General features: G+C 43.4%; 1 protein-coding gene across 9 annotated transcripts in view; it reads right to left on the bottom strand.

The window, feature by feature from the left end:
- CCDC7 (coiled-coil domain containing 7) overlaps positions 1-26675 on the bottom strand; it is a 325715-nt gene that overhangs the window by 286321 nt on the left and 12719 nt on the right. The window lies entirely within an intron of this gene.

Below are 26675 nucleotides of genomic sequence, written 5' to 3' on the forward strand. Positions count from 1 at the left end.
TCCTATTTAAACTAGATGAACAGAATATAGAAATAAATGGCCCTGCAACTAAATACATGCACACACACACACACACACACACACACACACACACACACACCAGCAACTTTTAAATGTTTTTTTCTGTAATTAAGTAAAAGTAGAAAATAAATAAGTTTCACATTACATTGAATATATTGCAGAGGTCCCCAATCTTTTTGGTACCAGGTACCGATTTCATGGAAGACAATTTTTCCATGAACCAGGGTTGGGTGGGATGTGGCGGAGAGGGGGGGTTCGGGATGATTCAAGTGCATTATATTTATTGAAAATTTTCTAAATAAACAAACTAATAAATAATGCACTTATTTCTATTATTATTACATTGTATTAGATTAGATCAGTGACTTTCTGCTTCTAAGAAAGTAGGAAGGAAAGGACAATCCTAAACTCATCCTTCCAGCAAAACCCAGAATGTTGAGGAAGTGCTGAGAACACCATGAGAGAGAGAGAGAGAGAGAGAGAGAGAGAGAGAGAGAGGGGGGGGGAGGGAGGGGGAGAGAGAGAGAGAGAGAGAGAGAGAGAGAGAGAGAGAGAGGGAGGGAGAGAGAGAGAGAGAGAGAGAGAGAGAGAGGAGGGAGGGAGGGGGGAGAGAGAGAGAGAGAGAGAGAGAGAGAGAGAGAGAGAGAGAGAGAGAGAGAGAGAGAGACCAAATCAACTCAGCACTGCGCAAGCACCCAGCAGTCTTGGAAAATATGTAGATAAGGAGAAATGTAGATTGTCCCCTCCCCCTTTGCAAGCCAAGTAGGAACACGCCTGGCTTGCAAACTTGGACACACACACACACACACATCCCTAACTGGCCACAGACTGGTACTGGTCCATGGATCGAGGGTTGGGGACCCCTGATATATTGCATTAGAGTTCTTCAAAGGCAAGAAAAGTCTCCACATATATAAGATATAACAGTAGGATCCAAAAAAGGGTACAAAACTAGGCATGTATACTTCAAATTCTAATAATTTATCAGTTACTAAATAAAGGTCATTGTCAGGCACAAATAACCAGGAACAGGAATTGAGTTCAAAGCAGTAAAGATTTAGTACACGGAACCTATATACAAGAATCTAATCTATTAACTCTCAAGTGAAATTGGTGCTAGATAAGAGTCAATATAATTCATGGGGGGCTGGACTTGGATCTCTTGTGGGAGCGTAGCAATTCCAAATTAACGACATGTCTAATCCCATTTTCTGGCTAAGCCTGCTCATCTCTTACATCCCTCCCCCCTCTAACATGGCCCCATCCCTTCTCCATGGGTTCTTCAAAGCTGTTCTCTCTCTCTCTCCTGTATAGTCTCTTTGAAGTTTGAGTTTTCATGGGAACTTGATAAAGGAGTCAGCGAAGCCATATCAATGAAAATTTCCTCCCCTGCTTCTGAAGCAGCTAGTGAATCAGGTAGCAGTTGCTCGAAAACAGAGACAGAAAGATCTACCACCACCAATATAGCCATGAAACCTTGGACCAGGGGTAAATCAGTAACCGTGTAGAAAGACTGCAGGTTGTGGACAGTTGTGTGTGAGGAGGGTTGCAAAAATCTTGCTTCTCATGGAGGGACTTGGCTCTCCTGCATATATGGCAAGAGGCCACATAGTCCTTGATGTCCACTGTCACCTTAGGCTAACAAAAATCTCTTAATGTTCTGAGCAGGGTTTTGAACACTCCCCCATACTCGCTCTCTGGTTATCATAGAAATTTCTTCCCTGAAAGAGGGGGAAAAGGGACACAGTAGTGATGGGATTACTTTGAGGTCATCCATCTGAGCCCAAGAAAACTAAATTTCTCCCAACTTTCCAAGGATGTGTATGTGGTGCATCCAGAAATGAGAAGCCTCCAAGATTGTTGTTGCTACTAGAGTATGTTGAACTTGAGAATACTGTGGCTTATAAGAAAGAACATTTGGAATCAGGTTATTTGAGACCAGGACATACTGAAATGTAAAAATCAAAGTATGAGAAGAATTGACTCCATCTTATTTGCCTGGGTGAAAGCAGCTTGGTCTGTTGTAAGATGTGTAGATTCTTGTGGTCTGTATTGCACTCTATGGGAAAAGGTGTGCCTTCTAAAAAGTGTCTTCATTGTTCAAATGTGGATTTAATTGCTAGGAGCTCCTTGTTAAAAATGTTATAATTCCATTCTTGAGAAAAAGTGCAGGACAACAGGCATTTCTTCTCTGCCCACATCTTTTTGTATAAGAACATCTCCAATTTCTAGTCTGAAGTATTTGCTGCAACCAATTTGAATTCTTCAGTATAGAGCAGTGGTTCTCAACCTTCCTAATGCCGCGACCCCCAACCATGTGGTCGTAAGTCGAGGACTACCGTATTTCCCTGCGGGCGGGGCAGGAGGCGTGCACGCTCTGCCTCCTCTCCTGCGGCTGGAGCGCACGCTGGGCAGGCCAAGGATGCACGCAGGCAGTCACCCAGCAACCGCCTCAGCCCAGGAGCACCGCGCATGCGTGGTGCCACCCCCTGCGCCAGCCGAGCCGTAGCTGGCAAGCGGCAGCAACGGCGCAGGCCAACCACCAGCTGGGCCACCAGCTGGCCCAGCCCAAAGGAGGTAAGGCACCCGCCAGGCCCCACACACACCAGCAACCCTCCCTGCACCCGCTGCTGCCCCGCTAGCCTTACCTTGGCCACCGCACGTTTGGTGCAGCAGGAGGCAGGCCCAGGCGCTCCTGGGTGACCATGGCACGCGGCAGCGAGGGCGCAGGCCGACCACTGGCTGGGCCACCAGCTGGCGCAGCCCAAGGGAGGTAAGCCACCCGCCGGGCCCCACATGCGCCAGCAACCCTCCCTGCACCCGCCAGCCTCCCACCTCCCACCCCGGCCCTCTTTTACTTACATTTAGTAGTTGCTGAGCAGGGAGGGGTGGAAACGTCCAGAAAGCTCGCCTTAGCTGCAGACAACTTGCAGCACTGTCTGCAGACTGGGACTTTTGACGGGCTCAGCAGGGCAGAGATAGCCTGGACAATTCCTATTGGCTTTTGAAAGCCAACAGAATTAGACTCTATTCAAGAGAGTCTATTCTATTGGCTTTTGAAAGCCAATAGATTCTATTGGCTTTCGAACGCCAATAGAATAGAGTCTCTTGAATAGAGTCTATTCTATTGGCTTTCAAAAGCCAATAGAATAAGAGGGAGTTAAGGAAAGGGGGGGGGGAATAGCAGACTGCGTTGTTTGGTGACCCCCGTGAAATGGTCATTTGACCCCAAATGGGGTCGCGACCCACAGGTTGAGAACTGCTGGTATAGAGTCTTACTCTCTGGCTGCCTTGTTAGGGCTTTTGAATTATGCATGTTATGCTGTCTTCTTGGGTGGGATCTCCAAAATATTTCTAAAGTATGCTAAGACATTTTGATAGTTATCCATGATCGGGTCATTGTTCTCAATAATGGGGAATGCCTGCCTGGAGGCTGAAGCTGTTGAGTAGGCTGAGTGGGCTGAGAATAAAGGACAACCATTGGGAACTCCACTGATCTGGTGCCTAGTTATATGCCATACATATAAAAATCAAATACTATTTTCAATTGTTCTTACATGTTTCTAAGATTGAACATTATGCCAGAAAAATGCAACATCAATTTTAAATAAACAGATTCAAGAATATAATTCAATACTTGCTCTAAATAATCAGTAAACTGCACTAGAGAAATAGAGGTTTTTTTCAGTTAATACATCAGTTAAAGTGATAATTTTATTTCATTATATCCATTTCTGTTTATATTATCTCTACCCTTTAATGATTTTCTTGTTTATCTTGTTTTTTCTTGTACTGAATTCCTTAGTTCTTGTTTTCTTTTTTCATTTATTATCGATTTAAAAAAAATATTTTAAAAATAAACTACTTTTACAGTTCATGCAACTTATTTTTAGCATTATTATCTTAAAAACAAGCTAGAAAGAATAATCTTAATGGTCAATTTAAAATATATTATTTTTAGGTATCATTTCAAAATTATTTGAAAGAAGTGTTTTAGATCTAATTTGACCTCACATGAGAGCAGCACTATTCTAGTATTCAATAAAAAATTCCATTCTTTTTCTAAGTTTCCATGCAAGCCTGAAAAAATGCCAATTTTTTAAGATAAGCATCTATTTTAAGTAGCATCTTTTTTTCCCAGACTTGCTTATAAACTTGAAGTTGTTTTAATAAAAAGCAGAAAGTTATATGCATACTCATGCCTGATACAATTTACAGTATTAATCAATAATAACTGCAATAACAATTTACTACTTTCAAGTAAGAGAATAACAGAGTTGGAAGAGACTTGGAGGTCTTCCACCTGTTTCATTAGTTTCATTAAGGACTACATGTTGAGGAGACTTCCGGTTTGTGTCGCAGTGAAATGGGATGCAGGAAGGCAGGGCTCTGTCTTCCACTCCCGATTTCACCCTGCTGGGGGCCCTAAAAAGGGCCTAAAGTCGCCCTGAAGAGGCGATGAAGAGGAGGGGTGCCTTGTTGATCACGGAGAGATGGCGGTCTTTCCGTTCAATCCAAGGAAAGCCCTCCAAACCAGCAGGGGAAAGACTGGCTACATTCCTGTGGCTGGCCATGACAACTGAAGAAGAAAAAGGCATCAATTAGCACATCGTAAACAGCATGCCTGGAACTGGGTGAGAATATTGATTCTTTCTTTATTATTTTACAACTGAATTTCCTGGGAAAGGCTAGAAGAAGCTAAAAATCTCCAAATGCAAACGGAAGAGGCATTTTAATTTTAGGGGGACAGAAATATACAATACTGAAGTGGAAGTAACATAATGCTACAGTTTTGATAAATTTGAGAACTGAGATAACTGTTAATATTTTCTCTTTTAAAAAAAACATTGGCGAAATATAAGAAATCAATCCTTTGTTTTAATAGTGGAAAATAAACTCTGAACGACATCTAGCGATGGATTTGTGTATAGCACTATAATTTGCTTCCTGGCTGCTTGGTGATTCCTAGCTTGGGAGAACAGCTGGCAATAAAGGAAAATATTTTGGCATACTTATCACCCTGAGCTTCTTGGATTATAACTATCTACTGAGTTTGGACTTTAACCTCAAGAGCTAGTGGGAGAGAAAGAAAAAATTGACCTTGGACTATGCCTGGTTGAGCTGTTTTCAGAAAGGTTGAACACTGTGAACATTTTGAACATTATGGATTACAACCTTGCCCGATTGACAATTTTTGGATACTTGAGACAAAGGATCACTATAAAATATTGCTTTCATGACTGAACCTACACTCCGGAATCTATTGGATTATAAAGGATATATAAAAAAAACAGAAAACTAACAGAAAGTTTGATCTACTCTTATTGAGACTGGTGATATTAGAGCAGGGTGTCAAACTCAATTTCATTGAAGACCGCATCAGCATTGCGGTTACCCTTGGGGGACCGGGGGTGTGTGGTCAGGATTGGTACGGCCTACTGGGTGAGCGTGGCTGGAGTGGATGTGGCCTACTGGGTGGGCGTGGCCACCTGTACATTGTCCGTGTCAAGGGTGCCTGTGGGGGCCTGGGCAGGAGTGGGACAAATCTGAGGGTCTCTAGCAGAAGGGGACAAGCACCAAGGCATGGTCCAGTTCTTCCTTCCTCACAAAGGGTGACACTTCCCCAGCATGCACCCAGGGGGTGGGGCCAACACGGCAGGGGCTGGTTCCTCGTTGTTTCTAGACGGCCTTGTGGAGCTCAGACTGAATGTGTTTCAGCATAAATGGCCACCACAAAATTGTACACTGGCTCCCGGCCAGCCTGGGCCAAGGCAGCAGGAGCCATCCCCTCACTGTTTCCAGGATGGCTTCACGGCCCACATGAAACCACTTCACGGGCCGTATCCGGCCCCCGAGCCTTGTGTTTGACATGTCTGTATTAGAGGATCTCCAGGAACCATATTTCAAGAAAACACAAACATTTTTCAGAAGGAAATATATTCTATGCCAGTAGTGGCAAATTTATGGGACTGGGAGGCCATGGCGCTGACCAGAATCCAGCTTTCCCTGCTCAAGGTGGCCTTTGGCTTGCTGGACGTGGGCGTGCTCTACCACCTCTACTCAAGCTTGCCATCCGGCCGCTTCATCTCCTTTGTGCTGGGTGGGGCTGCCACTCTGGGCGGCAGCAGCCTAATGGACCTGCACGAGCTGCTGGTAGCAGTGGCTCGAGGCGGCACCAAGGTCCATCAAGTGCACAAGGGGAACTGGCTCCATGAGCGGGCCCAGGGCAAGATCTGCAAGGGGGGCGAGGAAATGACCAGCAACGACCTGCAACTGCAAGCAAAAAAAGATGGGATGGAATAGGCGCACCCGGAGGTCTACATCATGTGTCTCTCCCCTCCTCTAGTCCACCTGCTGCTGGAAGGCTGGCCTGGTATTGGTAGTGGGCTGCAGAGCCCCAGAGTGCATCGGTCGAGGAGCCAGCAGGCTGTGGCTGCTGACAGACACCATCGGCCCCCATGTACTCGCTGGCCTCTATGTGCGGGGCCAATGGTGTCAGACAGCAGCTGCCCCTCCCTGCCTCACCTTGGAGCAATTTCACCCCTGCCCTGTCCTTTGCCTCACCCCGCAGGATGAACCTCCTGCCCACCACCCCATCTGCCAGAGGCCCCCTAGATTTTCCCCAACCCTGCCCAGCCCCCACAGGCATCCCCCATGAGCAACATTGAGGTGGCCACACCCAGCCCCCCACACCCACCCAGTCTGCGGTGACCACTGCAATCATGCCACCCAATGGGCCATGTCCCTGCTCCCCCTGAGGGCACCACAATGCTGATGCAGCCCTGGTGCACTTTGCAATAAATAAATGGATTTTGGGTTGCCGTTTGGGTACACAGTCTCTAAAAGGTTCACCATCACTGTTGTATGCTATAACTAATTGACTAAACATTTGTTGCATACAAAGAGGACATAAAAAGAAATCATAATGAGACTAAAAACAATTTAGATAATATAAATGAGCAAATCTCCAAACTAAATCTACAACTAGAAAGTTCCCAGATAATGACTACAAAGTATGAACAAATAAATCAGAAATCAGAAGACGAAACAGAGGAAAAGGCTTCAGCGACGGAAGAGATAAAAGAAGAGAAATATAAATGACTATATAGAAACAAAATACTGCAAGACTTAGCTATAACAATAAAATGCAAAAGACCCTGTACCCCTTAGGTCTGCAAAATACATCTGATGGCAAGGAAGATGATTTTAAAAAATGGAATAAAGAGCTGTTAGGGGAAATGTCACAACTTGGGAGACAAGGAATGAAAAGAGAAATTGAGGGAGTATTCAGTGGAGTACCCCAAGGAACTGTCTTAGGCCCAGTGCTCTTCAATATCTTAATGAATTATTCAGATGAGGCGATGGATGGGGAACTCATGAAATTAACAGTAAAAAGTAGCAATATGTTAGGTGTTTATCAGTGCATTCAACATGTTTAGTGCATTAATTCCATCTTTTTTACAATCCATTTTCTTAAAAATTTTTCCTTCTCTGTTCCTTATATAATATGCAACAGATCCATGTTAATTTACTCACGCATCTGGCACAGCCACATATCTCATCAAGCAGAGAAGCAACAACACTTTGACATAAAAGCATAGATGTCCATAAAGATTCCCAATCATCCAGGTCATGGTTGTCCCAAAGGTCCCCAAAAGCACCCTTGGGACATAAAGCATTGAGTTTACTTCAGGATATCAGCATTCTAAACAAAATTAAGCTATTTATCATATCATAAATGTTTAAAAATATTTTATGGATATAATGTGGCTTAGTAATCTCAGACCAACCATCATAGTAAAAATAATACTTATTTTTTATAACAGGTATTATTAAATGTAGATACACCAACTTAATAGTCAATTTTATCTAATACTCTGAATTATTATTTTTAAAAGTATAAACCATATAATCCACCTCTAATTACACCTATTTCCAAATCCTATTTTTGCTCCAGTATATCAATAATTATACCTATAACTACATAGAAAAATTACCAAAAAAACAGAAGTTGCTGTGCATTCTACTTTTCTGCTGATTTTGGAGTCATCCAAATTTTAAGAATTTATTTTAAGAAAGATCAATATATAGGTAATCCTTGACTTACAACCACAATCAAGCCCCAAATTTCAGTTGCTAAGTGAGACATTTGTTAAATGAGTTTTATCCCCTTTGATGACTTTTCTTGCCACAGTTAAATGAATTGCTGTAGTTAGTGACATGGTTGTTACGCGAGTCTGGCTTCCTCATTGACTTTGCTTTTTAAAATGTCTCAAAAAGGGATCACATTACCCTGGGCATTGCAACCATTATAAATGTGAGTCAGTTGCCAAGCGACTGACTTTTGATCACATGATCCTTGGGATGATGCAACAATCGTGTCAAAAATGGTTATAAATCACTTTTTTACATGCCATTGTAACATTAAATGATCACTTTTGTAAGTCAAGGACTACCTGTACTATGCTTTGTTTTATACATAGAAGGAGCATTGGCTTACCTGAACGCCTTTTCTCAGCATGATGATGAAGAATCCACCAATGGGTTATTTCAGTCCTTCTGCCCAATCAGACCAAGTTGTCAAGTTGTCACGCCTCCTCATTATCTGGGAACCTCCCAGTTTTCATTGACGGGCGAAACCATTGACAACAGTTCGACGTGATGACTCTCAGCAGGTAATAAAAGAAACTAACAGAACAAATATCCCACCCGGACCTGACTGACCTCTAATATGGGAGGGCGTGGATTCTTCATCATCATGCTGAGAAAAGGCATTCAGGTAAGCCAACGCTCCTTCTCCAGCATGATGACTGAAGATTCCACCAATGGGACATACCAAAGCTTCCCTAGTCCCTAAGGGTGGGAGTCAGTAGGGGCTGGATCCCCAGATGGTGTGACTAAGATACGTCTACCAAAAGCGGCCTCAGCCGAAGCAAATTTGTCTAAATGATAATACCTAATGAACAGTGATGGCGATGACCATGTCGCCGCCCTGCAAATGTCCTCAATGGACGCCTGAGTTGCCCACGCTGTGGTTGTAGCAGCACTGCGTGTAGAGTGTGCCGTCACATGAGGAGGAACTGGCAAGGCAAGTGAGACATAAGCCCTTGAAATACAGGCCCTGATCCACCTACCTATAGTGGAAGCTGATAACTTTTGTCCTATTGATGAAGGTTGGAAGGACACAAATAGGGCTTCCAACTTACGGAAGGGCTTCGTTCGCTTGATATAGCAACGTAAGGCTCTCCTTACATCCAGGGTGTGCCAGCGACGTTCCAATTCATGTGACGGGTGAGAGCAAAAGTTTGGAAGGATGACCTCTTGCGCCCTATGGAAAACTGTGTTAGCCTTTGGGATAAATGAAGGGTCTAGTCTGAGAACTACCCTGTCCTCATGAAACGTGCACAGGTCCTTCCTAACCGACAAGGCAGCTAACTCCAAAATGCACCTGGCCGAGGTAATGGCAATCAGAAAGGAGACCTTGAGCAACAAGTGTCACAGTGAGCACGTTTTGAGTGGTTCAAAGGGAGATAATGTTAGTGCCTGAAGGACACGAGGTAAATCCCAAGAGGGATACCTATGAATCACAGGCGGTCCAGTATTTGTGACCCCCTTAAGGAAGGCCCGGATGGCTGGATGCCATGATAAAGAGCCCGATGAGTCCCATGACAGAATCGAGGACAGAGCTGCTAACTATCTGCGTAAGGTGTTGGGCACCAACCCCTTGTTAACGCCCTCCATTAAATAATAATAATAATAATAATAATAATAATAATAATAATAATAATAATAATAATAATAATAATAGTAGTAGTAGTAAAGTTGGAAGGGACCTTGGAGGTCATCTAGTCCAACCCTCTGTTCAGGCAGCAAACCCTACCTTGGGAATTCCAGTACCCTGGGAATCGTCACCTGTGATAGACTTATGTGCTTCTTGTCGCACCAGGGAATCTTACTCGGTGGAGATGACTGATATGATACAGGCAGCCAGGAGACCGGCAACGAACCGAATTTATGACCATACATGGAAGAATTACTGTCATTGGTGCAACAAGAAGCACATAAGTCTATCACAGGTGACGGTTCCCAGGGTACTGGAATATTTAATGGAAGGCGTTAACAAGGAGTTGGCACCCAACACCTTACGCAGACAGGCAGTCAATTGAAGCCATTGGGGGTCTGGATGTTGGAGATCCCCCTGTATCAGCCGTATTTGGGTGTCAGGAATCCTCCATGGAGCTGAGGATGAAAGACTCACAGATCCGGGAACCATGGTCTCCTGGGCCAGTAAGAGGCGATGAAGATCACTTCCGCCCGCTTCTCCAGGATCTTCCTGATTACTGCTGGAAGTAGCGGCAATGGGGGGAAAGCATACAAGAGACCTTGTGGCCACCTACTGCGAAGCACATCCGTCCCTTCTGCTCCCCGGGAGGGGAACCGAGAAAGGAATCTAGGTAGCTGAGCGTTCTCCGGGGAGGCAAACAGGTCTACAATCGGACGGCCAAATTTGATTGATATCTCCCTGAAGATATCTGGATGTAACATCCACTCCGAATGATCTATTGTCGATCTGCTGAGGAAGCCTGCCTGTCGATTTGCCTCCCCCGAGATGTGCTCGGCTCTGACGGAAAATAGGTATTTCTCTGCCCAAGAGCTCAATGCTCGGGCCTCCATCGTGAGAGATTTGGACCAAGTGCCCCCTTGCTGATTCACATGGGCTTTTGCGGCCACGTTGTTTGTTCGGACCAGTACATGCTGACCCTTGATTGCTGTGTGGAATTTTTGGAGAGCTAGATGTATTGCTCTGCGCTCTAACCAGTTTATGTTGTGTTTGAGGTCTGTTTGCGACCACCGACCCTGAGCTATATGGGATTGGAGGTGTGCCCCCCAACCGAAGAGGCTTGCGTCCGTGGTCACCTGGAATCGGCTGGGCTCCTTGAATAGGGTCCCCTTATGAACGGCCAATGAAATCCACCAGCCAAGTGATAAACGTACCTGATGAGGAATCTGAACCAGTCTGTTGGATGTACTTGTATGTTGTCTCTGGTATGGAAGTAGGAACCATTGAAGATCCCGGGTATGTAGCCGGGCCACGGCACGATCGCTATGCATGATATTAGTTTGCCTAGGAGTTGAGAAAGCGTGGCCAATGCCATAGCCCTGTCTCTGCACACCTTGTGAGCCAGGTCCCTGATGCTCCTGCGCCTCTCCTCTGACAGGTACACATGACACAATTCGGTGTCTATCAACGCTCCAAGATGAAGCAGGCGGGTAGAGGGATTCATCTGGCTCTTTTTGAAATTGATCAGGAACCCATAGTTCTGAAGGGTCTTTATGGTGAGGGCCAAGTCCGAATGGGCGGCTGAGATTGACTGGGACTGGATCAGGATGTCGTCCAGATAACACTCTACCCATATGGGGATCAGTCTCCAGTGAGCCGCCAACACTGCTAGGATTTTGGTAAAGACCCTGGGGGCTGAGGAAAGGCCAAAAGGAAGAGCCCTGTATTGGAAGTGGCGGTTGAGATAACAAAATCTCAGTATCTGCGATGTTCTGGGAGGATAGGAATGTGTAGATATGCCTCCTTCAGATCTATTGAGGTCCACAGATCCCCCCCCCCAAGATAGAGTGCAGTGTTTGCATTTTGAATCTCTTGTAGTGAAGTTGGAGGTTTAATCCCTTGAGATCGAGGATCGCTCTCCATCCCCCCGAAGACTTTGGGACCACAAACAGGATGGAGTAATATCCCTGCCTCATCTGACTTGGGGGAACCTCCTCTATTGCCTTGATGGTGAGCAGATGTTAGATGGCATCTTCCATGAGCCCCCTTTTTACCGGGTTTCTCCTGGCTGGGCAAGACACGAAGTGATTTAATGGGATGGATTTGAACTCCGGAGACAGACCTTCTCTGATTGTATGTAGAGCCAGGAGTCTGAGGTCGTGCTTTTCCATTGGCATATGAAGTACGTTAGTCTGCCGCCAATGGGAGGAACGGCTTCTGAGTCATTTGCCTCGGCGGAAGGGCCAACCCACTCTGCCACGAAAGGAATGCTTGGTTTGTGACTGGTACCTAGTTCTGTCCCTATAACTTGCCCTATCAAAGGAGTGCTCCGATTTAGGAGCAGGTGACCGGTATGGTTGCGCAGACTTTGTTGCCGTCCCTACCCGAATGGACTGCCGGCAACTATAAGGAATGTACCGTCTGGTAGACCTCCTTGCCACGTGAGACATTACTTTCTGTTTTTGTTTGTTCTCGACTAAATAAGGCGTTAGGGCCTCCCCAAATAGCTTGCCGTCCTTGAAGGGGGCTGTGGCCACACGCCACTTGTGCTTACTTTCGGCTCTCCAGGTTTTTAATCACAAAAGTCTCCTAGCGACCATGCTGGAGGCCATTGCTTGGGCCAAATGTTTGGCCGAATACAGGGAGATGTCAGCCATATATTTGGATGTAGCCAATATTTTGGTTAAATCCTGATGAACCCTAGTTTCCTCCAGCGGAATTCTATCCTGTAACTGATGCAGCCAGGTAATAGATATCCTTGCGAAGAAGGAAGTTGCCGTGGCTGCCTTGACCGCCCAGGCGGATGCCAAATGCGCTTTGCGCAAGGCCATGTTGGATTTTTTATCCTCTGCTTTAAGGGCGTCAGATACGTCAGCGGGGAGGCTGGCAGTTGAATATAGAGGTGCTAGAGATTCATCCACCTTCGGGACCTCTAAAAGGTCTACTAATGCCTTAGACATGTCTACTATTTTGCACTCAGTCGCCCCTTGCAACGGCTAGCAGCTGGTGACTCCCACTGTTCCTGAACATTTTGGAGAAATAATTAGGGACAGGGAATATGGAGGTGTGTGTCTACTGGCACAGCAAATAGAGGATTAGTTTCCTGATCAGAGGAAGGTAGAGCGGTTGGGACCGGATGGGAGGAAAGTTTACTTGCCTCGCAGGCTCTGTGCAACAAGGCAGGAAAGGGCGAAGCATTAAACAGTTCTGACATAGGTTGGGATTCAAAAGTAGGCTCCTTGCAATCTGACCAACTGTCCTTGCCTCCCACATAATCCGAAACATCGGAGTCAGAATCAGGAGAATAGGATGGGGAAACCATACCTGACCGCTCCAGTGAAGGCCGTGTGGCGACTGTTGGTCCCGACGAAGAGGAAGTCCCTGGAGTGGGAGACGCCCACTGGTGGCCCATTGACGCCATAGCTTGGCCCACAGCCTGAGCTATCCACAGCTGGAGCTGGTTGGAGACGGACTGCTCTAGCGGAAGCCTTAACCCCGCAGCAGGTGGTGTGATGACAACGGTGGGAGCTGTTGAAGGACCTGGCAAATTAAGGTCCTGCCCAAATAAAGGTGGACCTACCTGACCAAGGGTCCAAGTCGGGACCTGCTGATACACGATCTCCTGCAACCACGCTCTGGATGTAGGCAGTTGAGGCGCTCCCGTATCCAGTGGTGTGGAGGTCGACAGTGTGAGACCTTTCTCAGCAGATAGGCGTTGGGCCTGGGAGAATTGCTTCTCCAGGACTCTGTGTGTGCAGTCGGCTAGTCTGTCACTTGCCGCGCCAGCCCTCCTGCCGTGCTTAGATTTTGATTTGGCCTTACCTGAAGGTGCTCGGGTGCCAGCTCAGCTGGGGCGGGAGTGACATCTATGTCCAAGGGACGTGGCTCAGTTGGTTCTGCCATTTCAATCGAAATACAACCCAAAGTTGCCTTTGGCTTGACTCGGTCTGCAGGGGACCTTACGTGGATTGGCGTGAGTCAGCTCACTGGCTACCAGAACTCACACTCGGCGCCGAAGCGCTCGTCCGTCCTCAATGGTAGGCGATGAAATCACACGTGTCCCACAATAGTGGCGATGGTCAGGATGCTGGAGCAGCCACTAGATGCAGAGGAGCAGAACAAGCACTATGGCGACCAGGCCTGAAGGACCGGTGCTGCTGCTGATTCCACACTTTGTGATAACAAAATGTCTTGAATAGGAGATGTGATTTCTGAAACAATAAGACTCAAGACCAGATAAATACCAACAATCTCAGTAAACTATGTTTCCCCAATGTAATTGACTGCAATCAGTCTATCTCTCCTATTATTATTATTATTCTAATTTTTTTAACAAAAAATGGCTTCCTAGCCTGGGTGTAGTATGGGCGTAGCCCTGGAAGGGATATCCCTGAAGCTGTAGAGCTGGGATGTCTCGTGAGAGAGAAACAAGGGAAGGGATGGGGGGAAAAGGGGGAGAAGGAGGCTAATCAAGCCCCCTGAGTCAATGCAAGACAGCTAAAGAACAAACGGCTAATTTAAGGTTTGCAGCTTACTCAGGAACGAAGCTGTGAATTGCGCCTAACAGCTGTTAGGCGCGAAAATTTTTGCCACCACATCACGAGGCTCTCACCTCTTCAGCAGCAACCACAAGCAACAAAAATAAACAATCTGCTTATTTCCCCCCGTCTCTGTCAGAAACGAGGCCTTTAGAATCTTCCAGAGAAGGAATAACGTCGTAAAAGAGACTGTTTTGCAATTCAAAATGGCGGCCGCTACAGAGGCTCCCTACCGAGCCCGGTCAGGAAGAAGCCACGAGGCTTCAAAATGGCGGCCACCAAGCAGAGCAACAGCACACGCGCTACTGGGAAGGCTCAAGCGATCCCCTTGTAATCCCCCCCCCCAAAGAAAGAAGCTTTCCCCACTTCTTTTGGGAATTATTGTGATGATTCAGCAGACTGCTGAATTCAGGGAAGGGAAAGGCCATCCCCCCCCCCCATTCTAGCAAAGGGCTCTATTCTAACCCTAAAGGGAGAGAAAGACAGAAATAGATCCTCCAGAGAGGGAAAGAAACTTTACTAAACCTAATAACTTTAAGAATCCACCAATGAATCAAAAAATTTAGTCAGACCTGCTCCAAACTACAGAGAGTCAAGAGATCACATCTTCATGGGCAAAGACCAAGATGAAAACTGGGAGGTTCCCAGATAATGAGGAGGCGTGACAACTTGGTCTGATTGGGCAGGAGGACTGAAACAACCCATTGGTGGATTCTTCAATCATCATGCTGGAGAACAAATGTTCTAGGCCGCTTTTAACTGGAGTGCTATTTTATATTGTAGCAGGATTATTTAAAAAATATTATTCCAATCAACACTGATTAGTAATTCTTTGGTGACTTAAGTCCCTGCTAACTTAGGTCGGTTGGATGCAATATTGGAGGAAAGCAGCAGCACATTACTTAGTAGTGAAGTATCTTTCCCACTGCAACAGCTGCTAGTGAAATACCCTCGAAAAAAAAAATCAAGAGAAGAGAATATATGTTGCTCAAGATTGAACTATGGAGTCCTTGGTACTCTCCGAGCTTAATTGTTTGCTTGCAGACTTTTTGTTACTAGACTGTTATGAAGTGACTGGACCATACTTACTAAAATTCCACGGCTAAAGACAGATTAAACCTAAGTCTCCCTAGTTCTAATACAAAAGCATAACCACTACACAATTCTGACATACAAATCATTCATCAAACATATATTAAGTCCTTATTTTAAACACACAATCAAATCTAATAGAGAAGAGCAAATGCTCAACAAAATATCATATAAAATTAGCTAATTTGTACCTAAAAGTTATCTTTAAAACAACATACCTTCATCTGCAAAATGTTCTGCAATTATTCAGTAGCTTCTAAGGCAGGTTAATTGTTCTCAATCTTAAAAGTAACATATGGCCACTAATCCTGGAGTTATGGAACAAATAGGGAATAAGACCAAATTTTACTGACTGATTGCATATTGCACTACCCATTAACTGAGTCATGATTTCCTGAATTAACCAAATATCTTATCATAGTAAATCATTAATTAACTATATCAGCTAGTAAAGTTAATTGCTCTGGGCCATAAAAAAGAATTATATTTAAGTATAATGCTATCAACATTACATTTGCAGACCAGCACATCTGCATATATAGAGAAATCAAACTGATTATAGTATTGGCACAAAGAGATGAAGCAGAGACAGACTGTGGAATAGGTCATAAATCTACCAAAAAAGACACAATTTGGTGATAAATTATTATAGACGTAACAAGTTTTGCTGAGACTTAGGCAAAGCCAGGAATATATCCCAAGATCTTTCCTTCCAAGTTTCAGATCCTACAACTGTAATAATTAAAGTCAAGAAAAGGAGACGATGATAGGGATTCCAATGAACATGCCAGCTATTAGACATCATATGCTAATCCAAGCGTAATCAAATGTGAATGGCTTTATTCAGAGCTGCAGGGACAAATTAGGGCTGGATTTGATGTACTGCACTACCTCACCTGCTGTCTAGCAGAAGTCATGCCTGAACTACTTTATCTCACAGCAGAGCCTATGGTAGAGTTTTTAAACTTTTAGTGTTGGATGCATTTCAATCTTCTGCAGAAAGCCATTGAGGAGGAGGAACTGCCTTCTGCACCTGATCCAAGAACATGTAGGGCAGAGAAAAGGCAGGAGCAGAGAAGATCAGCCAGACTACTCAAGAGGAGAAAGCCTCTTGATGGGCTGCACTGGTAACTGGCTATTTAGCACAGCAGATAGAGGGAGATGCTGCTGAGAACAACATGTTTGTTTCCTAGCTGTGTGTTTTCTGGTCGTTGTGATTCCTGCACCACTTTGGATTAACACCAGGCCTTGACATGAATCATTCCTTGAAAACTCTGGACTTTGACTTGTGAGCTCTTTTGTGTTGTGGATTTAAGTTTGCCTAGTGGATTTATTTTGTTTGAGAAACTTTTAAGTATTGTGCACTCTTTGGCCATTGCTCTGTGGACTAACATTGGTCTGCTCATGGCTGGACTTAATTGGGACAGTTCTGGGGTTTTTGGTGAAGGGAATTGCAGGGAAATATTAATAAACTCATTAAATCACAGCTCTCTCTGTATGTGTAAGTGAGCTGGCAGCACACCTTCACAAAACTTGATCCTAAGCCATGTAGGGCTTTAAAGTTGCAACTAGCACCTTGCATTGGATCAGAAGCAAATTGGCAGCCAAAACAAGCTCCCACAGAACAGATGACACATATGCAAATCTAGGCTTGCCCAAAACCATGTGGGCTATCACATTTTGAACCAACTGAAACTTCCAGATATTTTTCAAGGATAGCCCCATGTAAAGCGCATTGTAATAGTCAAGATCGGAGGTGACTAGAGTGTGGGTAAGCATGAGTAGGGATTACTGGTCCAGGAAATGTATATAACTAACACACAATCCTTGGTTGCATAAAGGCCTTCCAGGCCACAAGTGCCACCTGCTCCTTGAGGAGAACCCCTAGATTACAAAACTGATCTGTCTGGAACAATGCCACCCTATCCAAAACCAAAGATGGCAATTCTTCACAGATCAAAGAATCACAAACCTGCTGCCATTCTGTTTTCCCAGGGTTCAATTTCAGTGTGTTGCTCCCCATTTAGTCCTTAACAGTCTTCAGGCACTGCTAGAGGGAGGTCAGGGATTGCTTAAGTCACCATGGGCTGAGACATACAGCTTCATGTGCATATTAAACAGAAGCAGAGAAAATACTAAAACCTGCAGAATCCTGGAAAGCAGGAGTCAAAGGCCAAACTTCTTATTTCCTATCAACAGCAAGAAAATCACAGAGGAAGGAAGCAGATCAGGACATCACAGTGACTTCCCACTCCCAATCCCCAAAGCCATTCCAGAAAGTTACTATAATGGTGTCAAAAGCTGTCAAGAGATCAAGCACAGCAAGGATGGATGCACTACCCTATCGCCATCCCACTAGAGACCCAAAAGTGCAACCATGCCATTTCCATCTCATATCCATTGAACCATCATCCAAAAGGATCCAGAAACCTCTGGAGTTGCTACTCAACCACCTTCTCAACAATGTTACAAGGACAAAAATTATCTAATAGGGTGGAATCAAGCATCACCTCCTCCTGCAGGAAAGCATTAATCATCACCAGACCCACCAGCATGTCATTTCCTGAGAGGCTTTCACAAACAAGGTTGGGCTTGCATCTAAAACACAGGTATTTGTGCTCATAATCCCTAGGATTATTATGTCTGAAGATTCTTGTTCATTGTCTCTGACTCACACCCCATTACAGAATAACAGATGGGGCAATAAGTCTGCAGGCACTGTGAGATGTTTTAAAATTATTTGCAAATAAAACTAATCATCAATGTATATTCCTAAGCCAGTGTACTGTAGTAAAAAAAATGATGCCGGGACAGTCACTCAGAGAAATTTCATGGTTGAAAATGAATTTCAGTCTGAGGTTAAACACTTTGCCAGCCATGAAATCTTACTTTGTGACTTTGACCCAATTATTCTCTTTTAGTCTACCTACTCCATAGGCCTGTTGTTGAGAACAAAAATGGGGAGAAGGTGTCCTACATATCATGAATGAAAGGCAAGATACATATCTAATAACTTTGTTCAAAGTAGGGTGATTCTTCTGCAGGCTGAAGCAATATGAATAAAGTTATATTTTAGACTGTGATCTTGGATTATTATGGTCACAAATAAATGGACAAAATTCTTTTTAGTGTGAGGTCAGCTACCTGTGGCTGGTAGCTGGTCTGTGTGCCAACCTTGAGGGTTTTTTTGGCAGATTGTAAGGAGTTGTGACTGAATTCAGAAAGTGACTTACCTTTTTAAGCTAGATGAACCATCAAAACTGAATGAGAAAAAGGTCTGTCCCCTCCTGAAGATAGGATAGACAAACAGACAGATTAAATTTATATGCTACTTATCTTGCGGATGACGATTTCAACAACCAGTAGAAAAGAGGATTGCCTCAGAGAAATTACAAAAATTTTGAAGAACAGGGGAAGGCCATTTGAATCTGCCAAGGCTGCATTTGAAGGGAGAATGGAAGAAAGATCTTGAAGGAAAAAATGAAAGAAAAGATGAAAAATTAAAGAAGCCATGGAGAATTGAGTGAGGGGAATCCAAGAGAAGGTATACATTTTAGAAAGTAAAACTAGAAATAATAAAGCAACAGAAAAAGATTCAAACAATTTGGCAGTACTGGAATTAAGAGAAAAAGAATTCTGCCTAAGATTCAGGGTGATAGCAAAGGAACCAGTGAAAATACTAAAATTATTTAATCTTTAAATATTTTTGGGAATGGGATAAAGATTGGGTGCAGAAGAGGATAAAATATATATAATACACGTTATGCAAAGTTAAGAAATGTATCAAGGGATACATACATGTGCATTTTTTCAGAAGAAAAGAGACCAAGTTCTTCAACAATATTTTAAATCAGACTAAAGATTAACAATTCAGGTGTAATTGTACTTCAAGAAATTCCAGTTAGAGTAATGTATGAGAAGAAGATGGAAAGATTCTGAAATATTGAACCCACAATGTTGGAATGATTGGTAAGAATGACAGAACTTGAAGAAATGGCAAAATGGACTTAAAAGTCATAGATTTATAGGGCTGGGACTTTGGAGGTCTTGTAGTCCAACCCTTTCCCAGGGAACAAATCCTTACACCATCCTGGACAAATGAATGTCTAATCCTTTCTTGAAAATTTCCAGTGATGGAGCACCCAAATTCTGGGAGGAAAGTTGTCCCATTAGTTAATTTACTCTCAATAAATTTATCCTTAGTTCTAAGTAGGATTTCTCTTTAATAAGCTTCAACAGGTTACTTCACTCCTGCCTTCAAGTGCTCTGGAGAATAATCAATTATCTCGTCACTGTGACTGCCCCTCAAGTACTGGAAAAATGTCATCATGTCATCCCTAGTCTTTCTCTTCATTAGGCTAAACATTCCTAGGTCCTTCAATATTCATGTAAAGTTTTGCCTTCAAACCTATTATCGTTTCTTGTGATCTTGATGCCATTCCTCTGTTGCTGCAGCCTAGGACTGCAATAGGTTTTTTGGCAGCTGCAGTACACTGCTGGCTCATAGTAAAACATCTAGATCTCTATCACAGTTACTATTGTTGAGTCAGTTTGGTCTAGTGGTTAAGGCACCAGGCTAGAAAGCAAAAGATCAAGAGTTCAAGTCCCACCTTAGCCATGAAAGCCAGCTCAATCATTTTGGGCCAGTCACTCTCTCTCTCTCTCAGTCCAACTCACCTCACAGGGTTGTTATTATGGGAAAAATAGGAGGAAGGTAATAATAATAATAATAATAATAATAATAATTATTATTATTATTATTATTATTATTGTTATTGTTATTATTATTATTATTATGGATCATCGCACAGTCAGCCAGATGTTCAGACTGGATTTGGCATTTTGTCTACCTATCGAGTCCTTACCCAGGACCTGGGATAGGCAGATGTGGATGTTTGATGGTATTACAGATATCGTCGCAGGATGGAAGCAGTTCCTAATAAGGCCGCCTTTTGCAATTGACTAATAGCGAATTTGTCAATGCCAATGGTGTTCAAGTGGTGCTCCAGTTGTTTTGGGATTGCACCCAAGGAGCCTATGACTATTGGTACTACCCTTGCTTGCTTTTGCCACAGTCTTTCTATTTCTATTTGTAGGTCTTTGTATTTTGTTATCTTCTCCAGTTCTTTCTCTTCTATTCTGCTATCTCCAGGCACTGCCACGTCCACTATCCAGACTTTTTTGTCTTTCTTATCGACAATTGTTAAGTCTGGGGTGTTATGTTGCAGGTGCTTGTCTGTTTGAATTCTGAAGTCCCAGAGCAGTTTAATTTTATCATTTTCTATGACTTTCTCTATTTTATGATCCCACCAGTTTTTGCTTACAGGCAAATGATATTTTTTGCAGATCTTCCAATGCACCATTGTTGCTACTTTGTCATGCCGCTGCTTGTAATCAGTCTGTGCAATCTTCTTGCAACAGCTTACCAAGTGGTCCACTGTTTCTTCAGCTTCTTTGCATAGGCGGCACTTACTGTCTGTTGCTGTCTTCTCAATTTTGACTTTGTATGCATTTGTCCTTAAGGCTTGGTCTTGTGCAGCCAGAATTAGTCCCTCGGTCTCTTTCTTCAATTTTCCTGCTCTTAGCCATTGCCAGGTTTTATTATTATCTGCTTTCCCAGCTATTTTTTTCATGTATTGGCCATGTAGTGCTTTGTCTTCCCATGCCTCTATTCTGTTCTTCATTTGGTCTTTCTTGTAGGCCAGTTTGGTCTCTCCAGTAGTTAGTAAGCCTTCCTGATATACTAATTTCAGTGCATCTTCATCATTGTTCTTCAGATATTCTTCCAAAGCCATTTTTTCTTCTTCAACCATCTGATGTACTTGTAGCATTCCACGCCCACCTATTTGCCTTGGTAGATAAAGTCTATCAATGTCACTGCGTGGATGAAGGGCATGATTCATTGTCATTATTTTTCTGGTCTGCCTATCCATTGCTTTTAGTTCTGCTTGAGTCCAGTCCACTATTCCAGCTGTGTACCTAATGACTGGGATTGCCCAGGTGTTGATTGCCTTTATGGTATTTCCTCCATTGAGTTTGGACTTTAAGATCTTCTTCACTCTCTTGATGTATTCACCTCTAATCTTTTTCTTGACTTCAGTGTGCTTGATGTTGTCAGCTTGAAGGATACCCAAGTATTTGTAGTAATCTTCCTCATCCAGACTCTTAATGTTATTTTCGTGGGGCATCTTGATTCCTTCAGTTTTCACTATTTTTCCTTGTTTGATAGTAAGTGTGGCACATTTGTCCAAGCCAAACTCCATTACAATATCTTGGCTATATATACGGACAGTGTTGAGCAGCGATTCTATTTCAGATGATGTTTTTCCATACAGCTTCAGATCATCCATGTAAAGGAGGTGGATAGTCTGGCAGATGTTTTTGATGTTTGATAGCCATGTCCTGAGTTATTCAGTATTGTTGACAGAGGAAACAGTGCAATAACAAATAGTAATGGTGATAATGAATCTCCTTGAAATATTCCTCTCTTGATATTAACCTCTCCCAGCCTCTCACCATTGATCTGCAACTGTGTCTTCCATTGTGCCATCGATCTTTGCACAAATTTTCTGATGTTTCTACTGACTCCTGTTATTTCTAGGCACTTTATTATCCAATCATGTGGCAGAGAGTCAAATGCCTTTTTGTAGTCAATCCATGCCACATTCAGGTTGGTCTTCCTTCTCTTGCAGTTTTCCAAGATCATTTTGTCTATTAGGAGTTGATCTTTTGTTCCTCTGCTATTGGGGCGGTTTCCTTTCTGCTCAGGTGGAAAGAGATTGTTTTCAACTAGATGCTGTTGTACTGCATCAGCTACCACACCAGTTAGTAATTTGAAAGTTGTTGGTAAACAGGTAATTGGCCTGTAGTTGCCTGGTGTTGCCCCTTTTGCTGGATTTTTTATTATTAGGTAGGTTTTCCCAGTTGTTAGCCACTTTTCAATTTCTCCTCCTTGTAGTATATTGTTGAACTGCTTGGAAATGAGTGGGTGTATAACAGTTAGATGTTTCAACCAAAACCCATGCAGTTCATCTTCACCTGGTGCTGACCAATTTTTGATTTTCTTTGCTCTTTTTTCTACCATTTTTGTTGTTATTACTAGTTCTTTCATTTCAACTTCTGTTTTATTTGCATCCACCTCTTTTAACCAAGCCGCATCCTTGTTGTATTTCTTTGGGTTATCCCATATCTGCTTCCAGAACTGCACTGTTTCTTCCTTGTCAGGTACTGACTGATTCCTTGCAGTTTCTCCATTGATGGATTGGTAGAAACGTTTCTGATTGGATTGAAATTGGAGGTTCTGCCTATAGTTTGCAATTCGAGCTTCATATCTACTGATTTTCCTGGCTATAGCTGTTATTTGTTGCTTTATTATTTCCAGTGCTTCCTTGATCTTCCTTGTTTCTAAGTGGTATTTCTTGATTAGGTATTCTTTGGTCTTCTTGTTCTTCAGCTTCTTTTCTTTCATCTGTTCTAGCTTGCTTGCATGTGATCTTAACTTGCTGATCTTATTTTCTAGTCTAACCTTCCATTTTTCTGGTGCACTGTTTGTTTGTTTTTCTTCTTTGTTGATTTTGCATCCCAGGTATTCTGTTATAACTGCAGCTGTGCTGTACATTAGTTGGTTTGTTTCTTGCAGTGAATTGGTGCTTATACTTGATATTGCAGTATTTGCATCTTTTAATGCTTGTGCTAGCTGTTTCTTTGGAACAAGCTTCAATGCAGGTAGCCTTATTCTGTTGTTTTTGTGCTGTTCTAGATGCTCAGTTATTCTTTGTTTCAATTCTTTTATTTCTTTAGTTAGAGGGTTTTGTTCTTCCTGGGGTAGAGGTGCCTGGTTTCCAAATGAGAACAGTTGTATATCTCTGCTAGATTCCTTCACTGCCAACTCCCCCTGGTTTGCCTCTACATTCTGAATTACTTCTGGTAAGGCTTTGATTTCTTTGCCCTGGGTAAACCTTTGCAGTTCGTCCAATTCTGTTTCTGTGAATACTTTATTTCGTGTTATAAATCGGCGTTGATCTGCTAGTCTCTGTTCTGTTATTTCTGATTCTGGATGTTGTTCTTTCCAGAACTGGTACATTCGTTTTAGATATCCTCTTCTTGTTGGACTTGATCTGTAGTAACAGATCATTATTTCTTTGTTTTCCATCACTGTGTATCTGCGACGGGTAAACACCTTTTCTTCCAGTAGTTCTGCAGCTGCTGGCCCTGGTTGCTCAGCCAACAGTCCTGAGTCCTGTAACCCATTTTTCACCAATATCTAGCGCGGACCTTGTTAACCTGGGCGACGTCCGAGCCGGTATGGCATTCTGCAATTTACGTCTCACCATATTTTTTATGGGAGAGACACTGACTCCTCTGATGAGACCTGTCCAGTATGGTTGAACCTCTGCCATAGCTCTCATCTTCCTCAGAGTACACAAGCCCCACAACCACGTCAAGGTAGTGTCTCACTGGGGGATTATTATTATTATTATTATTATTATTATTATTATTATTATAAAGTTGGAAGGGACCTTGTCATCTAGTCCAACCCCCTGCTCAGGCAGGAAACGCTATACCATTTCAGACAAATGGCTGTCCAATCTCTTCTTAAAAGCCTCCAGTGTTGGAGCATTGACCACTTCTAGAAGCAGGTTGTTCCACTGGTTAATAGTTCTAACTATCAGGAAGTTTCTCCTTAGTTCTAGGTTGCTTCCCTTCTTGATTAGTTTCCATCTGTTGCTTCTTGTCCTGCCTTCAGGCACCTTGGAAAATAGCTTGATTCCCTCTTCTTTGTGGCAGCCCCTGAGATATTGGAACACTGCTATCATGTCTCCCTTCGTCCTTCTCTTCATTAAACTAGACATACCCAATTCCAGCAACCGTTCCTTATGTTTTAGCCTCCAGTCCCCTAATCATCTTTGTTGCTCTTCTCTGTACTCTTTCTAGAGTCTCAACATCTTTTTTACATCGTGGTGACCAAAACTGGATGCAGTATTCCAAGTGTGGCCTTACCAAGGCATTGTAAAGTGGTATTAATACTTGTCATACATGATCTTGATTCTATCTTTCTGTTAATGCAGCCCAGCACTGTGTTGGCCTTTTTGGCAACTGCAGCACACTGCTGGCTCATATTTAAGTGATTGTCCATGTTGTGATTCCGTGCCAGCCTGTGCTCCCAACAGCTGAGTTGGAGGAATCTGAGAAGGAGGTGGAGGAGGCATTTGGGGGGCCATCAGAGCCAGAGGGAGACTCTGAAGTACAGGACTCACAGTTGGATGCAAAGCCTGGGCCCTCCAGTCGTGTTTCTGATGAAGCTCAGCTGGGTGAGGAGCATGAATCAGACTTGGAAGAATCACAACAGATGGAATTGTTAATTGATGCACGCAGGCGGCGTCAGCCAGAGTAAGGCAACAGAAGTCAATAAAGCACCTCCAAAGTAAGAAGAAGGGGAGGCACCGCCTTAGGACTGCTAATTAAAGGGAGGAGGTGTGGGTGGTACTGGTTGCTGAAGGCAACCGTTTGAAAACCGTGTCTTGGAATCTTGATCTATGACTTCTCTTGTGATTTCTTGTTTGTTTTTCATCGTGCTCTTTTGGACTTAGGTTTGCTGCATTTGACGGGTTTGTCTATGATATTAAAAGGGGTTTTTGTTTTTATTTGCAAGTCTCCAGCCTATTGTAATAGCAGGGGTTTTGTCCTTGTGAAGTTAACAAGGACGACAATAGGCTGGAATAGAACAGTCCACTAGGACTCCGAGGTCCCTCTCAGTTACTACTATTGAGCAAGGTACCCCCTATACTATACCTGTACGTTTGGTTTTTCTTGTCTAAATATAGAACCTTACTTTTTTCACCATTGAATTTCATTTTGTTAGATAGGGCCCATCTATTCTATACCTGTGCATTTTGATGTAGAATCTTTTCTCACCATTGAGCTGTATCTTATTGGATAAGGCACATTTCTTTAGTTTGTCAAGATCCTTCTGAATTTTGAGTCTGTCTTTCAAAATGTTAGTAATTCTCTACCGGAGGACTGGAAAAGAGCTGATGTAGTTCCCATCTTCAAAAAAGGAAAAAAAATGGACCCAGGAAATTACAGACTTATCAGCCTGACCTCAATACCTGGGAAGATTCTGGAAAAGATAATCAAACAATGAATCAGTGAACACCTAGAGGCAAACAAAGTCACAAGCTAATGTTTATAGCGAAAAGAAAAAATCTACACCTTTGTTCCTCGCATGAAAAGTTTGAATTTTAACACCAAAAGGAGCTTGGGCTTTATCCCTCTCCTCTCTTTGCCAGTGAATTACGCAGCCTGAAACAAAGAACTGTTTAATGACTGCCTCTAAAGTTCAGACAAAAGCTTGGAAAGGCAAGGCAGCCAAAGGCAGAAAATTAGCTCTTCGCTGCCTTCAAAGGGGAAACCTCTCTCTCTCAGCTTGCCTAATGTAATTGAAGATTGAAATCTGAATGTTTAGAAATATGTGAGTTTTATGCTTGAAGTGTAACAAAGCAACAACAAATTTGTTTCTTCTCCACAAGTTTGCTAGCAAGGAAGGCTGATTGCCCTTCAATAAACTCATTTGTTGCTATAGTGACACAGCCCCTAGGAATGCTGGAATTTCAGCCAATGTTATGAGATGAGGAATCTGGTTACAGAGGCAGAACCAACCCCACATAGCATCACAGAAGCACCCCCTGGTGGTCATGTGAAATTTTTTTTTTAGCTGAGTTACAACAGCCACAATTAATTCAGTACACAACAGAGGGAAAGAAAGTACTTCATTGCATGCATAACTAACTACGCAGAGCAAATCTGTTAGTTAAAGTGCAAGCTATTTAAAGTTATCCCAAGCTACCAATACCCCCTAGAGGGCACAGAGTGAACCTACCAGAAGCATTCACTCACTCACTCAAGCTGAACACCAAGCTGTTCCAGCTTGAAGGAACTTAGGCAGAAGAAATCAAAGCCAAGTCTCTTTGGCTATTATCACAAGCTCAACAGTGCCAGGTAGGAGTTTGTACTTCTACATTCTCTCAGTGGCCACTAGCAGTAACGTGGTAATAGGAAGAATTTGGCTGACCTTTCTTCAGACGCCCCTAGTGGTTAAAGGAGGCACTACACGCAAGCCTTTAACTGCACCCAGCCCCTCTAGTGGACAAAGGGTGAACCTCGAAGCCAGAGCACCCTGGTAGCTGACCCACAGCAAGTGACCCCTAGTGGTGAACTGCACTGAAGTACCCACAAACGCAGGA

This window comes from Crotalus tigris, unplaced genomic scaffold (assembly GCF_016545835.1).
Source record: "Crotalus tigris isolate CLP2741 ecotype Arizona unplaced genomic scaffold, ASM1654583v1 scf7180000017890.1996003, whole genome shotgun sequence".
In the NCBI taxonomy this organism is placed as follows: domain Eukaryota; kingdom Metazoa; phylum Chordata; class Lepidosauria; order Squamata; family Viperidae; genus Crotalus; species Crotalus tigris.